The 13614-nt window shown below is 43.6% G+C and overlaps 1 non-coding gene across 1 annotated transcript; it reads right to left on the bottom strand.

Annotated features, from left to right (window-relative positions):
- Positions 1 to 11775: 11775 nt before the first annotated feature.
- On the bottom strand, positions 11776 to 11881 carry LOC121993305. The gene has a single exon (XR_006115166.1). It is a non-coding gene; the product is annotated as a small nucleolar RNA R71 (small nucleolar RNA).
- Between the last annotated feature and the right edge of the window lie 1733 nt (positions 11882 to 13614).

The raw sequence follows: 13614 nt of genomic DNA, 5'->3' as shown, positions 1-13614 counted from the left end.
ATTCCGCGTCTACCGAACGATCCCTTCAATACCCTCCGTACGAGTTCCGAAAAATTTCCAGAAAATTTCTAAAAATTTCAGAAAAATTTTATAAGGCTATTTCTGAAATAACCCTATTTATTTAATTTATTATTTTTTTTTTCGAGATCTCACATCCTCCCCTACTAATAAAAATTTGGTCCCCAAATTTCGCTATAACCAACAGCAAACACGGAAATATAACCATGCAGTATAAATGCTGAAGAAACTCCAACCCACATACCTCAAGTAAAAAGATGGGGGTATCGAGCTCGGATCGTATCCTCCAGCTCCCACGTAGCCTCCTCGTCAGAATGATGTTGCCATCCGACTTTAACCAGTCGGGCAGTCTTGTTCCGCAGCTGACGCTCTCTATGGTCCAGAATCAGCACCAGAACCTCCTCGTAAGTAACATCAGGCTGAATAGGAACAGATATATCTGACAGAACATGTGCCGGATCGGATACATATCTCCTCAGCATAGATACATGGAATACATCGTGAATGCCAGCTAGAGATGGTGGTAGTGCCAGACGGTAAGCTACTACTCCAATCCTCTCCAAGATCTGGAATGGTCCAATATATCGGGGAGCTAGCTTACCTCGGAGACCAAATCTCTTCACCCCTTTCGTGGGCGAAACTCTAAGAAATACATGATCACCAATGGAGAACTCCAGGGGTCTCCGTCTCTGATCAGCATAACTCTTCTGACGGTCCTGAGCCTCTGACATCCTCCGTCTGATAGTGCGAACTAACTCTGCATCCTGCTGAGCTCTCTGAGGTCCTATCAGCTGGGCCTCCCCAACCTCTTCCTAGAGGATGGGTGTCCGACACGGTCTACCATACAACGCCTCAAATGGTGCCATCTGGATAGCCGAATGATAGCTGTTGTTGTAGGCGAATTCCACCAAGGGCATGTGGTCCTCCCAACTGCCTCCGAAGTCCATAACACAAGACCTCAGCAAGTCCTCCAATGTCTGAATAGTCCGCCTCGATCGCCCATCCGCTCATGGATGGAATGCCGCATCAAACGGTTGTGCCCAAGGCCCGCCGCATCGCCGTAATCGGATGTGAACCGTGGGTCTCTATCAGATATAATGCTCAACGGAACTCCATGCAATCTGATAATCTCTCGACAGTATAACTCAGCTAATCGATCCAGAGAATCAATCTTCCGGATCGCTAAAAAGTGTGCGGATTTGGTTAATCGATCAACGATTACCCAAATCACATCATGGCCTCGACGAGTCCTAGGCAAACCAACCACGAAATCCATAGTAATGTGCTCCCACTTACACTCGGGAATAGGGATCCTCTGAAGTAATCCAGCAGGTCTCTGGTGCTCAGCCTTCACCTGCTGACAGACAAGACATCTGGCTACAAACTCCGCGATGTCTTTCTTCATACCGTTCCACCAATAGGAACGCCTCAAATCACGATACATACGGGTCCCACCTGGGTGGATAGCAAATCTAGAACGATGAGCCTCCTGAAGTAACTCCTCCATGACCGGGTGAGACTGAGGTACACATAATCTGCCTCGGAAATAAACAATACCCTCGTCATCTCGTGTAAACTCGGTCTGCTGTCCGGAAGCTATCTGGCTGCTAATGAACTGTAAATGCTGATCTCCGGCCTGGGCCTCTCGAATCCTCATCCTGATCGACGACTGAGCAACCATGGTAACAAGAATACCCTGCTCTGTCCGTCCCTGCTCCTCAAGGCCCAACTCGGTTAAGTCCGTGACTGTAACTCGATGATAAGCTAAAGTCCCTCTGGACTTCCTGCTCAGTGCATCAGCAACCACATTAGCTTTACCCAGATGGTTGCTAATAGTACAATCATAATCCTTCAGGAACTCCATCCATCTCCTCTGTCGGAGATTGAGTTCCTTCTGGGTGAAAATATATTTGAGACTCTTATGATCAGTAAGAATCTCAAAAGTAATACCATAAAGATGATGTCGCCAAATCTTCAAAGCAAAGATAATAGCAGCTAGCTCTAAATCATGTACTGGGTAGTTCTTCTCATGCTCCTTCAACTGACGAGAAGCATAGGAGACTACCCTACCGTGCTGCATCAAAACAGCGCCCAAGCCCTGAAGAGATGCGTCTGTGTAAAGTACGAATCCGTCATCACCAGAAGGTAAAACCAAAACTGGTGCTGATACTAATCTCCGCTTCAGCTCCTGGAAGCTGGTCTCACAAGCCTCTGACCACGTGAACTTCACGCCTTTCCTAGTTAGACGTGTTAATGGCATAGCAATGCTGGAGAAACCCTCAACGAATCGTCGGTAATATCCAGCCAAGCCCAAGAAACTACGGATCTCCTGGACTGACTTCGGCTGCTCCTAGCTAGTGATAGCCTCGATCTTCTGAGGATCTACAGAAATACCTCGGCTAGACACCACATGTCCCAGAAAACCAACTGAGGATAGCCAAAATGCACATTTGCTGAACTTCGCATACAGATGATGTCGTCGAAGAGTCTCCAGGACTATGCGAAGGTGCTGCGCATGTTCCTCCTCGGAACGTGAATAGATCAATATGTCATCGATAAACACAATCACAAACTGATCTAAATACTTCAAAAAGATACGGTTCATCAAATCTATAAATACTGCAGGAGCATTGGTAAGCCCAAATGGCATTACCAAAAACTCGTAATGTCCGTATCTGGTGCGGAATGCTGTCTTCTGAATATCAGAATCTCTGACTCTCAGCTGATGATATCCAGACCGCAGATCAATCTTGGAATACACTGATGTATCTCTAAGCTGATCAAATAAATCCTCAATCCGTGGCAAGGGGTACTTATTTCTGATAGTCACTGCATTCAGCTGCCTATAATCGATGCACAACCTCAGAGTACCATCCTTCTTCTTGACAAATAGTACTGGAGACCCCCACGGAGATACACTAGGGCGAATAAATCCCCTATCCAAGAACTCCCGGAGTTGGACCTTTAGTTCGTCCAACTCTTGTGCCATACGATAAGGAGCTGGGTAAGGCTCCCGGAATCAACTCAATAGCAACTCCACTTGCCTTCGGGAGGCAAACCGTAACTCATCCGAAAACGTTCGATACTCTCGACCATCGAACGTCCGCCGAGGGCTACCGATGTCATCGATAATCAAAGATAATAGAAACTCGACCTCCATGTGATAGCGTCATACAGATCGCGTAAATGGTCGATATCCCATCGCCTCGATGTGAAATCCCAAGAGGGTTGGTTCGGAGGTCGAAACGTAACCACCCTCTTCTGGCAATCAACTGTGGCATGATAAGCAGAGAGCCAATCCATACCCAGGATAATATCGAACTCGACCATCTCCAGTACTAACAAATCTATAGTGAGTATAATGCTACCAAAATCTAACGGGCAACCTCTGACCTCCTGAGTGACATCCAAGGTATCACCAGATGGTAAGGAGACGGCCAGTCGTCGCGGTCTATGAGAAGGTAGTCTACCAATCTCTCTCATAAATGCACAAGATATAAAAGAATGTGAACTACCTGTATCAATTAGCATATCAGCAGAAAATGCATAAAGTAAAACCGTACCGCGAAAAATAGATCCGTCGGCCCGCTGAGCGTCCTCTCTGGTGACCGCGTGAACTCGTCCAGTATCTGACGGTGGTAGAGGCGGTAGCACTGCCAAAGTCTGCTGCGTCGAGTCCGAGCTCGCCATCGAAGCCAGATCGATACCGAGTCGAGCCGGGCTATGGGCCGCAGATGTATCGAATCGTGGCCGGGTCAGAATCGATATCGCGCCGATGGTCGAGCCGACATCGAGGTCCGAATAGAACCTCGACTCCATCGAACACCGGAATGCTCCCGACTGCATGCTATATGCACTGCCGCAGGGGAGCCGCCTCCGCTGACGGTGAAGATTGGGCTCGCCCGCCGAGTCCCGGATCGACTAAACTGCCTCCCGCAACCGAAACTCCGGCTACATGCCGAGTCTTCAGCCAGCTCGATGACGTGTGCGCTTGTAATAGCAAACCGATCGTCCCAAGGAGCAAGCGTAAACCATGTGATCTCGGATCCGTGACGGCAGTGAGGATCACCGGTGGATCGCTTCCTGCTCGCCGAGTAGACCGGAACGCCCGGATGAAGATCGCCCCGACTGGGTCGGCCGATGCCCTGTAAGTACCGACCCGCCTCGAAAGCGATCGCCCGCTGTCCCGTAGTCTCGTGGTCTGCCTCGCCGAAGTCCGACGCCGCTTCGCTTATTCGCATTCACTCATGAGTAGACTCAATCATGAGAGCTCTATCCAAAGGTCTCTTGTATGATGAAGTATTAAAACCGACATCTTCACCGAAGATGCCCGCCCGCCCCTCGACAAATCAAGCATACGAGATCCGCATCGGCCACTAACTCGTGATGTAATCGCCAACCGATTAAATTCAAGATTATACTCATCATCGAGCGGTTATTCTCGCCAGACTAAGAAAATCCGTCAAGAGTCATCCGATATGCTCGGGAAAATATCGACTCAATGCCTCCCTAAATCTCGCCTGTAATATGCTGGTCACCTATGATAGAGCGCTGTGTGTCCCACCAGATCTCTGCCCCATCTCGTAGGTGGTAAGCAGCTAGCTCGGCCTTCTCCCACTCGGAGCAGGCCATGTAAAAGAATGTCCGCTCCATAGTCTCAATCCAGGACTGAGCTATGCTCGGATCAGTCTCCCCGCGGAATAATGTGAATCGGCTCTTCGCCGACTCTGCTAAGGTTGGGATCCGTGCTCGTGCCGCAGCTATATCAGTAGGGATCGCTGCGGAACTAGGTAGAGCCACAGGAGCTGATCCTATGGGTGGTACTGAGGGATAGGCCGGAAGAGGTACCACTGGTGCTGCAGTATAACCGGGAGTGGGTACTGCTGGTGGAACTGCTGAGTAGGCATAAGTAGGGGCGACTGGAGGTACGGTGGGCGGTACCGGATAAGGAGTAACCGGTACTGCTGGTGGAACTGCTGAGTAGGCATAAGTAGGGCCGACTGGAGGTACGGTGGGCGGTACCGGATAAGGAGTAACCGGTACTACTGGTGCGGGTGCCGGGTATGCAGTAACCGGCGCAGGTATCTGGGGTGCCAAGTACGTAGAAGCAGGCGCGGCTAGAGGGGCTGCCGGGTATACTGCGGGTACTACTGCTGGGGGAGGTGCTGAATATGCCGACGGTGGTACCACTGGTGGTACAGTCGAGGTAGGTACCTCGGAAGTCGGAGCTATCGGGGTCTGATAAGCACCCGTACCCACAATGACCTGAGGAGTCTGCCCCTGACGGACAGGCTCAACCCTACCAGACCTCTCTGAAGACTCTGTCTCAGGAGAATCTAACGGCCTCTTACGTGGCCGCCCACGCCTCGATGTCGGTACACGTGTAGGTGGCATATCTGTAAAGAAAATGTTACCCAGATATCACTACAGGTATAAGAACTGAAAATTTACCTAAATTACCTATTTGCCGTCTGGAGATATCCTGTCGCTGCTTAGCCCCAAATAGAACCAATAAAACCTCGTCAAAATGCCTCGGAATTCCGAAACGAGAAAATCGACGGAAATCCGTACAAATCCGGAATACCGTAATATCCAAGCTAAATCAAAAATTTAGCTCTGATACCAAATAAATTGTCACGCCCCAGGTAGTCCCTGTCCGAAGAAATTTCGGCAGCATCTCCCCTGTACGGGTGACAATATGAATCTCAGTATACATATATCTATACCTCGGCCACACTCGGCCGGAACAATACAATACAAATAAGAAACAACCACGCAGTTTATATCAATATTCCACACAGCTCAACATATAATCAATCCACACAGTTTAATAGGGAAGAACGATATAAAACCAACAAAGATATACGTACACATCCTACTCCACTACAACGAAGAAAACAAATCCACGAAGTAGTGTGAAAATCTGCAGCGGAAAACAAAAGCAGCAAACCCAAAGGTTCGACATAAAGTCCACAATACAAACCCACAATACAAGTATACGTATAAAAGCGAATACAGAAAACGATATCTAGAAATCCTCGACCAAGGGGCTAGCGATCGAATCTCTCCCGACGGCCTCAACCTGAAAAATAGTAACAACGGGTGAGTTCAAGAACTCAAGTAAACCAATAGACATGTACAAGAATATATATCCACCAAGAATAACTCTATGGACACTAAACCATAGAGCCTACAATACAGTCTCCTAACAAGACAACTACAAGTCTCCTAACAAGATAATGATATGCATAGCTGAAATAAACTGTAATAACCAAAGAATAGGCATAAAGTACAGCCTATAGCAAGAATAATAAGAAATGCATAATCGAAATAAATCAGACTCACCGCAAGGTTTGGGCAACCGATCACAACATACAGATAAAAATAGTCGAGCAAAAGCATGTATCCTGATGCATGTCAATCATATGCAATCACCAAAATGCATCAATCATAACGAATGCAATCCGTATATTATGCAATATGACATGGTCACCCCTCACGACCAGTCACCATCTCACACACAATGGTGAGACCGAGTGGGTAGGGTGTGACAACCTGCACTCGTCACCGCGCCTGAAGAGTGACCGAGTGGACGGGATGCTGTCGGAGTACACCTATCCTCATACCTCAAACATAGTGAGGGAGCGCAATGCTCTCAACTCCCGGTACGCGATGACGGGGAGGGATCCCTGTCTGCTACCACGCTGCAGTCACACTACCCATGAGCGGACCAGCGGAGCACTACAGAGCTACTGCCATACACACCCTACTGTGCTGTGCCACTACCCATGCAGTGAACACATTGTGTGCATGCCTATGTAGCCGGCCGACGAGCTCAACAATAATGGAGTCGTCAATCGCCCAGCATGCAATCATGCGATATGGTGCATGCGGCTACAATATGACATACCTGAACAAAGCCTCTTCCATATATGTGCGTGTCAAAAAGGTAAACACATATAACTATAAACATGATATAAACAGCATAAATCCAAAGACATCACATATACAATGATGTAAGTATCATGAATCCAAGAGCATGTATCACACATGTAAAGCAACTAATCCAGTAGAGTAGAGCACTATAAATATGCACCTCTATGAACATATATACACATGGCAAGAGATAAAATATCCAATCCTGAAGTAAAGCAACTAGCAGATGAAGTATGTGATAGGTATCAACTAACCCTAAATCCAGGGGAAGTGTTGAACTACCAATCACTAGTAACCGTCTACAAGTATCGAATAACCTATAACCAGGGAAGTGCTAAATCTACCAATCACTAGCAAGTATATATAAACTGCACATATCAAAAGACACTATCAAGAGATAAGTCAAAGGGTACCCGCCTCGAATAGAAGGTACAGTCCGGTCCTAATCCAATATCGAGATGCTCGTCTCGAATCAGAGTCCTGTGTAAATACATTTACTTTTATTTAGCTAGAATACTAACAAATAGCTAAATAAATCTTAAATAGAAATTTAGGAACAAACCCTAAACCATATCCCACAACCTTTCTAACGGTTAACTAGGGATAGTTTCCTAATCCCTAATCAACCACTAGATTAGCAAATCAAACCTAAATCCATATAACCTAATTAATCTACACAACCTAATGATAATTAATTATCAATAGGTATCAAGATCATACCTAATCATGTAACACATAATCTATAACATGTTCCAACCATAATTCATTTCAAACCTAACCCTAAATCAACACAACACATGTATCAAAATCCCTACACATACCTCAATTCCCAGCTGAACTAGGTGCTGTATCAAGTACACTGAGGTATGGATGACTGCCGATCCAAACTGAGCTGGCTGGATGAGGTGTCTGCCGAAGCCAAAGACACCACAGCAAGAACCAAAATAGATCTCCACCTTGCTGGATCAGAAAACCCACAGCAACCTCTGCTGGGGTTCTTTCCCAATTCACCCGAGACCTCAATCAGCAGCGACACAGAGGGAATCCAAGATCACTTTCACAGAACCTCCCCTCCCTATATCGGATCAAGATGAGGAAATCACAATTCAACACAAAACATGACTCAATCAATCGAAATCCGAAGACACCTTATCTTCAATCGGTTGTCTCCAGAAAACGTCGCCCAATCCGATCCGTGAAACAACGTACCAAGGATTCTTCTATTCCCAAATCGACACGAACGAAGGTTGGATCCAAGATCGGACCTAGGATTGCCGACCATTAGAGAGAGAGCAGAATCGAGGAAGAAACCCAAAGCTAGGCACAATTCCGATAAATAGAAGGGTAAGGTTCGGATACATACCCTTGAAACCCTAATTAACTCTTCACGTCGGCGATCAAATGGATCTCGCGTCGATCGGAGAAGGAAGAGCCAACCGAATCAGAAAGAAGGTTCACGGCAGACCTGATGACAGGATATCAGGAGGGTTCGCCTCCTTGTTCGACCTCTGGCGAGGCTCCGGCGACGAGCTCCTCTGGCGAAGATGGCAATCGTCGCAGATCTGTCCGCGACAGGGAGAGAGAGCGCGTGAGCAGAGGGAAGATCGGGGAAGGAGAATCGGCGTTTTAGGGTTGGGAAAAGAATTAAATAAAGGAAATGGATATATATATTAAACATTTCCTCACTTAAACGGGTATTCCAAACAGGCTTATTCCGCGTCTACCGAACGATCCCTTCAAAACCCTCCGTACGAGTTCCGAAAAATTTCCAGAAAATTTCTAAAAATTTCAGAAAAATTTTATAAGGCTATTTCTGAAATAACCCTATTTATTTAATTTTTTTTTTCGAGATCTCACAATTAACCTCTTTCTTGCCCAAGGGTCGACCAACATGCTTGAATATAGAAATAACTCGGGAAGGACATGTGTTCACCCTATCATCATTTCTTTCTGGGCGATTATATCGAGTTTCGATATCATGAAAATACATCGAGCAAAAGGTTAAAGCCTCATTAACAATGTAAGCTTCAGCAATTGATCCCTCTGGACGTGCTCGATTATTAACATATTGTTTGTAAATACCCATAGCTCACTTAATGCAATACATCCATCTAAAATGTATAGGACCACCCATTATTGCCTCTTGTGGTAAATGAACAATCAATTGAACCATAATATCAAAGAACGCTGGAGGGAATATTCTTTCCAAATTGCATAAAATAAGCACAACATTTGTGATGTGCGTAGATTTTATATATTTTTATGCATGTTTTGACGCACATTTATATACTTTGAGCTTGCTTGATCTATGCATTTTTATACTTCTAGCTTTTCTTTTAGCATATTTACTCTTTTTGTTCGGAGATCTGCTTTTTGTGCATTTTTTGTACACAGGAGTCGAATTTGGTGAAGATTCTACATTCTTGGACAAACTTATGAGCTAAGCATTGGAGAAAGCACTTGGCCGTGTGCCACACATGGCCCTGCCTGGGTGGAGTGCTCTGGTCGTGTGGTCAACCAGGAGAAACAGACAAGGAACCTGGCCTGGCCGTGTGAACCTCACACGGCCGTGCCAAGTTTTGAAGCAAATCAGAGTTCAATCCTTACATGGCCGTGTGGTTCTACATGACCGTGTAAGGTTTCCAGAGACCAAGAAGGCCCTGGCCTTGTGCATCACACGGCCGTACAGGGTTCCCAGCGCTTAAAAGTGTTCTGGTCGTGTGCACCACATGGCCGTGCCAGGTTTCCAGAAGCTGGGGCAGTCCAGGCCGCATGGTTCTACACGGCCGTGCTTGGAGGTCTTGATGGGAGTTGTCCACGATCGTGTACACCACACGGCCGTGTATGGATAGCAGAGAGGGGAAAGGCTCTGGCCGTGTGAACCTCACACGGCCATGCCTCGGGGCCATGTGGCGCCCGAAAGCCCCCCTCTATTTAAAGCCTCTTTGAAGATTTGAAAGGGGATCTTCTTCCCTTTGGGAGAAAGCAAGATTTGGTGGATTCCTCCCATTCTTGGGAGGATTTTTGGGCGATCTAAAGAGAGATCTCTGCGAATTCGACTCCGGGAGCGAGGATTGGATCCGAAGATGGAGCTATATTGTAGATAAGTTGTCTTTCTCTCCTCTTCTTGGATTGGGATTGAAGAAATGCTTGTAATCTTCTTATCTTTGGTTTTCTTTCTTCGTTTTATGGAGTAGATCTTTTTGTTCTAGGATGGAGGGAGTATTTATGAGATAAATTGATGTAAACTCTTGTGGATTTTCCATTTCTTTATTTCTATGATGTTGCCTAGTTTGTATCGATTGGATATTGAATGATTAATTGTGATTAGGGCTTAATTCTCATTCTTGATTGATTGTTTGGATATCTTATAGACTTTGTAGAGATTAACTCTCACTCGATTTTCCGAGGGATCCACGTGACAGGTGCAAGCCCGTGTAAGGACGTTTGAGGGATAACCTTGAAGGGGAAATGAGAATATTCAAGAGGGTAGGATAGATTTTATGATTCAATCCTTGTATCTTTATGGGTTAAGAAGCTATGAACTTCTATGTTGATATCCGAGGGAAGCATAGTAATAGGTGCAATCCTGTGTAAGGACAATGTAGGTTCATATCTCATTGATCACATTTAGGTACATTTTTCAGTCCTAAGCCGGTTATCTATTGCAAGAGAGAACCGATAACCTTCTACAAATATTAGACAATTGAGAAATAAGAATTGGTAAACCATATACATCCAAGAGATCTTACAAAGAAACCAAAACTCCTAGGACCTCCCTTTATCATAACTCAAACCCCAAACTCTTGTTTGTTAATCTTTCATTTTAGATTTGTTTTTCATCCTTAGCATTTGAAACCAATTGATTAGTTGTTTAACTAATTCACTTTGGGATATTCTAGTGCTTATTCCAGTCCTTGTGGATACGATAATCTTTTATATTACTTGCGACATTTCCGTACACTTGCGGAACGTAACAAGTTTTTGGCGCCGTTGCCGGGGACTGCGCTATAACATTAGGAATTATCAATTGAGTTAGACTAGACATAACTTTTCTTTTCATTTGCATAGTTATAACTAATTGTTAGAATTCTATTTTTATAAGTTTTTCATTTCTTGTATAACATTCTTGTCAATTTCTTTCTGTTGTGATTCTAATTTTGCATTCTTGATTTCTAGCATTCTAGTCTAGCTTTTCTCTGTTCTTCTTTTTCTTTAAATTTTTCTCTTCTTTTCTTTTGTAAACATATCTTGCAATCTTTAGCATATGAATTATTCTAGACATTTTTTTTTCCTTTTATCTTTTCTTTCTTGTTTTCATTATGCACTTTCTTTCTTGCAATTTAAATTCTGCATTTTCTTTCTTGCTTTTCATAATGCATTTTATTTCTTGTCTTTGATTCTTTATTTTATAATTTTTTTTTCTTGAATATCCATGAGCACTAACATGTCATGCAGGCCCATGAGAAATTTTTCTACACCCTTTTCTGCAAGATTTTTATCTCCCATTGTGCAACCTCAAATTGAAGCAGAAAGTTTCCAACTAGACCCAGAGTTAATTTTCATGATACAAGGTCACAAATTTAGAGGAGAAGTATCAGAAAGTCCTTATCTGCATCTGGAAACATTTTTAGAGATTTACGATATGGTGAAATGTGAAGGAGTGTCAGCAGATGCAGTTCGATTGATGACATTTCCTTTCAGTATCAAGGATAAAGCAAGGACTTGGTTATATTCTCTCCATCCTCAAAGCATCACATGTTCGGAACAATTGGAGAAGCAATTTCTGAATCATTTTTTTCCCTCCAAGAAGAACAGTGTATATGAGGAATTGCATAACAAATTTTGCTCAAGCATATGGAGAATCATTGTTTGAAGCATGGGATAGATTCAAGAGTCTTCAAAGACAGTGCCCTCATCATGATTTTGAAAAATGGTTGATTATGCACATATCCTATGGGGGAATTTCTTTCTCAGATAAGAGTTTAATTGATTCATCAACTGGAGGTTCTTTTATGGACAAAAGTGTAGATGAAGCTTATTCATTAATTGATCAAGTGGCATTGAACCTCCATGAATGGTCAAACGTAAGTTGGATGAAATCTCCCTCAAACATTCAAACAGTGCAAGCCATAAATGCTATAGAGCCTGTCGAACAAATTGTAACTCAACCTTCTATGAGTGTTGAAATTCATAAGTCACAGAGTGAGGAGTTCAAACATTTGGGGGCAAAGCTTGATAGTATTGTTTCAAAATGGTTCAAAGAAGATCCCCCTTCTACACAGTCAAGATCTAATGAAAAGTGTGATGATGTTGGGTTGAGAAGTGGCAAAAATCATGAAGAACTTCTGAAGAAAGACATGTCTAGAATTGAGGAGAAGAATAATAGAAGATCACAAGAACTCAGTTCCATCTTTCCAGGAAGTTCCCAAAGGCCACAAGTGTTGGTTGCTACTCGGAAAGCCTAGAGGTTCCACTGTACAAAAATTTTATACAAAGGTCTGAACCTTTTCCTAGCTACCATGTGTTCTTTTAAATTAAATTTTGGATCGCCTGCGGAACTTAACACGTTTGATCCAAAACTTAATCTATTTGTTCTTTTAGGTTTTGACTTGGATCTCCTGCGGAACTTAACACGTTCGACCCAAATCACCTTAAGTTATTAATTCCATTAAATATTAATTTCCATAATTGGTTCCCAGTACTGACGTGGCGAGGCACATGACCTTCTTAGATATGGGAGCAACCACCACCGACTAGACAAAACCTTTTATAGAAATCTAATATTTAATTTCCTAAAATAACTTTAGGTTAACCGAAAAGAACAATCAAATCACAAGGAAAAATAAAACAAAAGAACACTACTTCGAAAAACATATTCGAAATACTAGAATCATAAGCCTCTTGTATTTGGTATTATTTCCAAAAATAACTAGTATGATGCGGAAAGAAAAAATACTAGTTATACCTTTTAGAAAGACCTCTTGATCTTCTACCGTATTCCTCTTCTAACCTCGGACGTTGTGTGGGCAACGATCTTCCGAGATGAGAATCCACCAAAGCACCTTCTTCTCCTTTCTTCAAGTTTCGGCCAAGCACAAAGCTTCCAAAAGATGAAGATCTTTTTCCGCCAACCAAGCTCCAAGGGATACAAGCTTTCTCTCCTTCTTCTTCTTCTTCTCCAAGTAGTATCCGGCCATCACAAGATCTCCAAGCAAATAGAGAAGGTTCGGCCACCACCAAGAGGAAGAGAGGAAGAGAGGTTGGCCGGCCACAACACCAAGGAAAAGAGGGAGAGAAATAATAGAGGTTGTTCACCATGAAGCCTTCTCTACCCCCTCTTTTATAATCCTTGGTCTTGGCAAATAAGGAAATTTAATTAAAAACTTTCTTAATTCTTTTGCCATGAAAAGGAAAATTTTATTTAATTAAAAACAATTTTCCTTTTCTCAATTTACATGGCCGGCCACCATCAAGCTATAAACAAGGAGAGTTTTAATTAATTAAAACTTCCTAATTTGTCTCCAGAAATTTATAAAATTTCTCCAATAATTTAATCCCTTCATGATTGGTTTATAAAAAGGAAATTTAATAAATTAAAATCTTTCTTTTAAACATGTGGATAAAAAGAAAGTTATCTCTAAAAATTAAAATCTCTTT

This window comes from Zingiber officinale, chromosome 6B, assembly GCF_018446385.1.
Source record: "Zingiber officinale cultivar Zhangliang chromosome 6B, Zo_v1.1, whole genome shotgun sequence".
In the NCBI taxonomy this organism is placed as follows: Eukaryota; Viridiplantae; Streptophyta; class Magnoliopsida; order Zingiberales; family Zingiberaceae; genus Zingiber; species Zingiber officinale.
The sequence above is the reverse complement of the archived record's forward strand: the minus strand, read 5'-3'. Positions and strand labels throughout refer to the sequence as shown.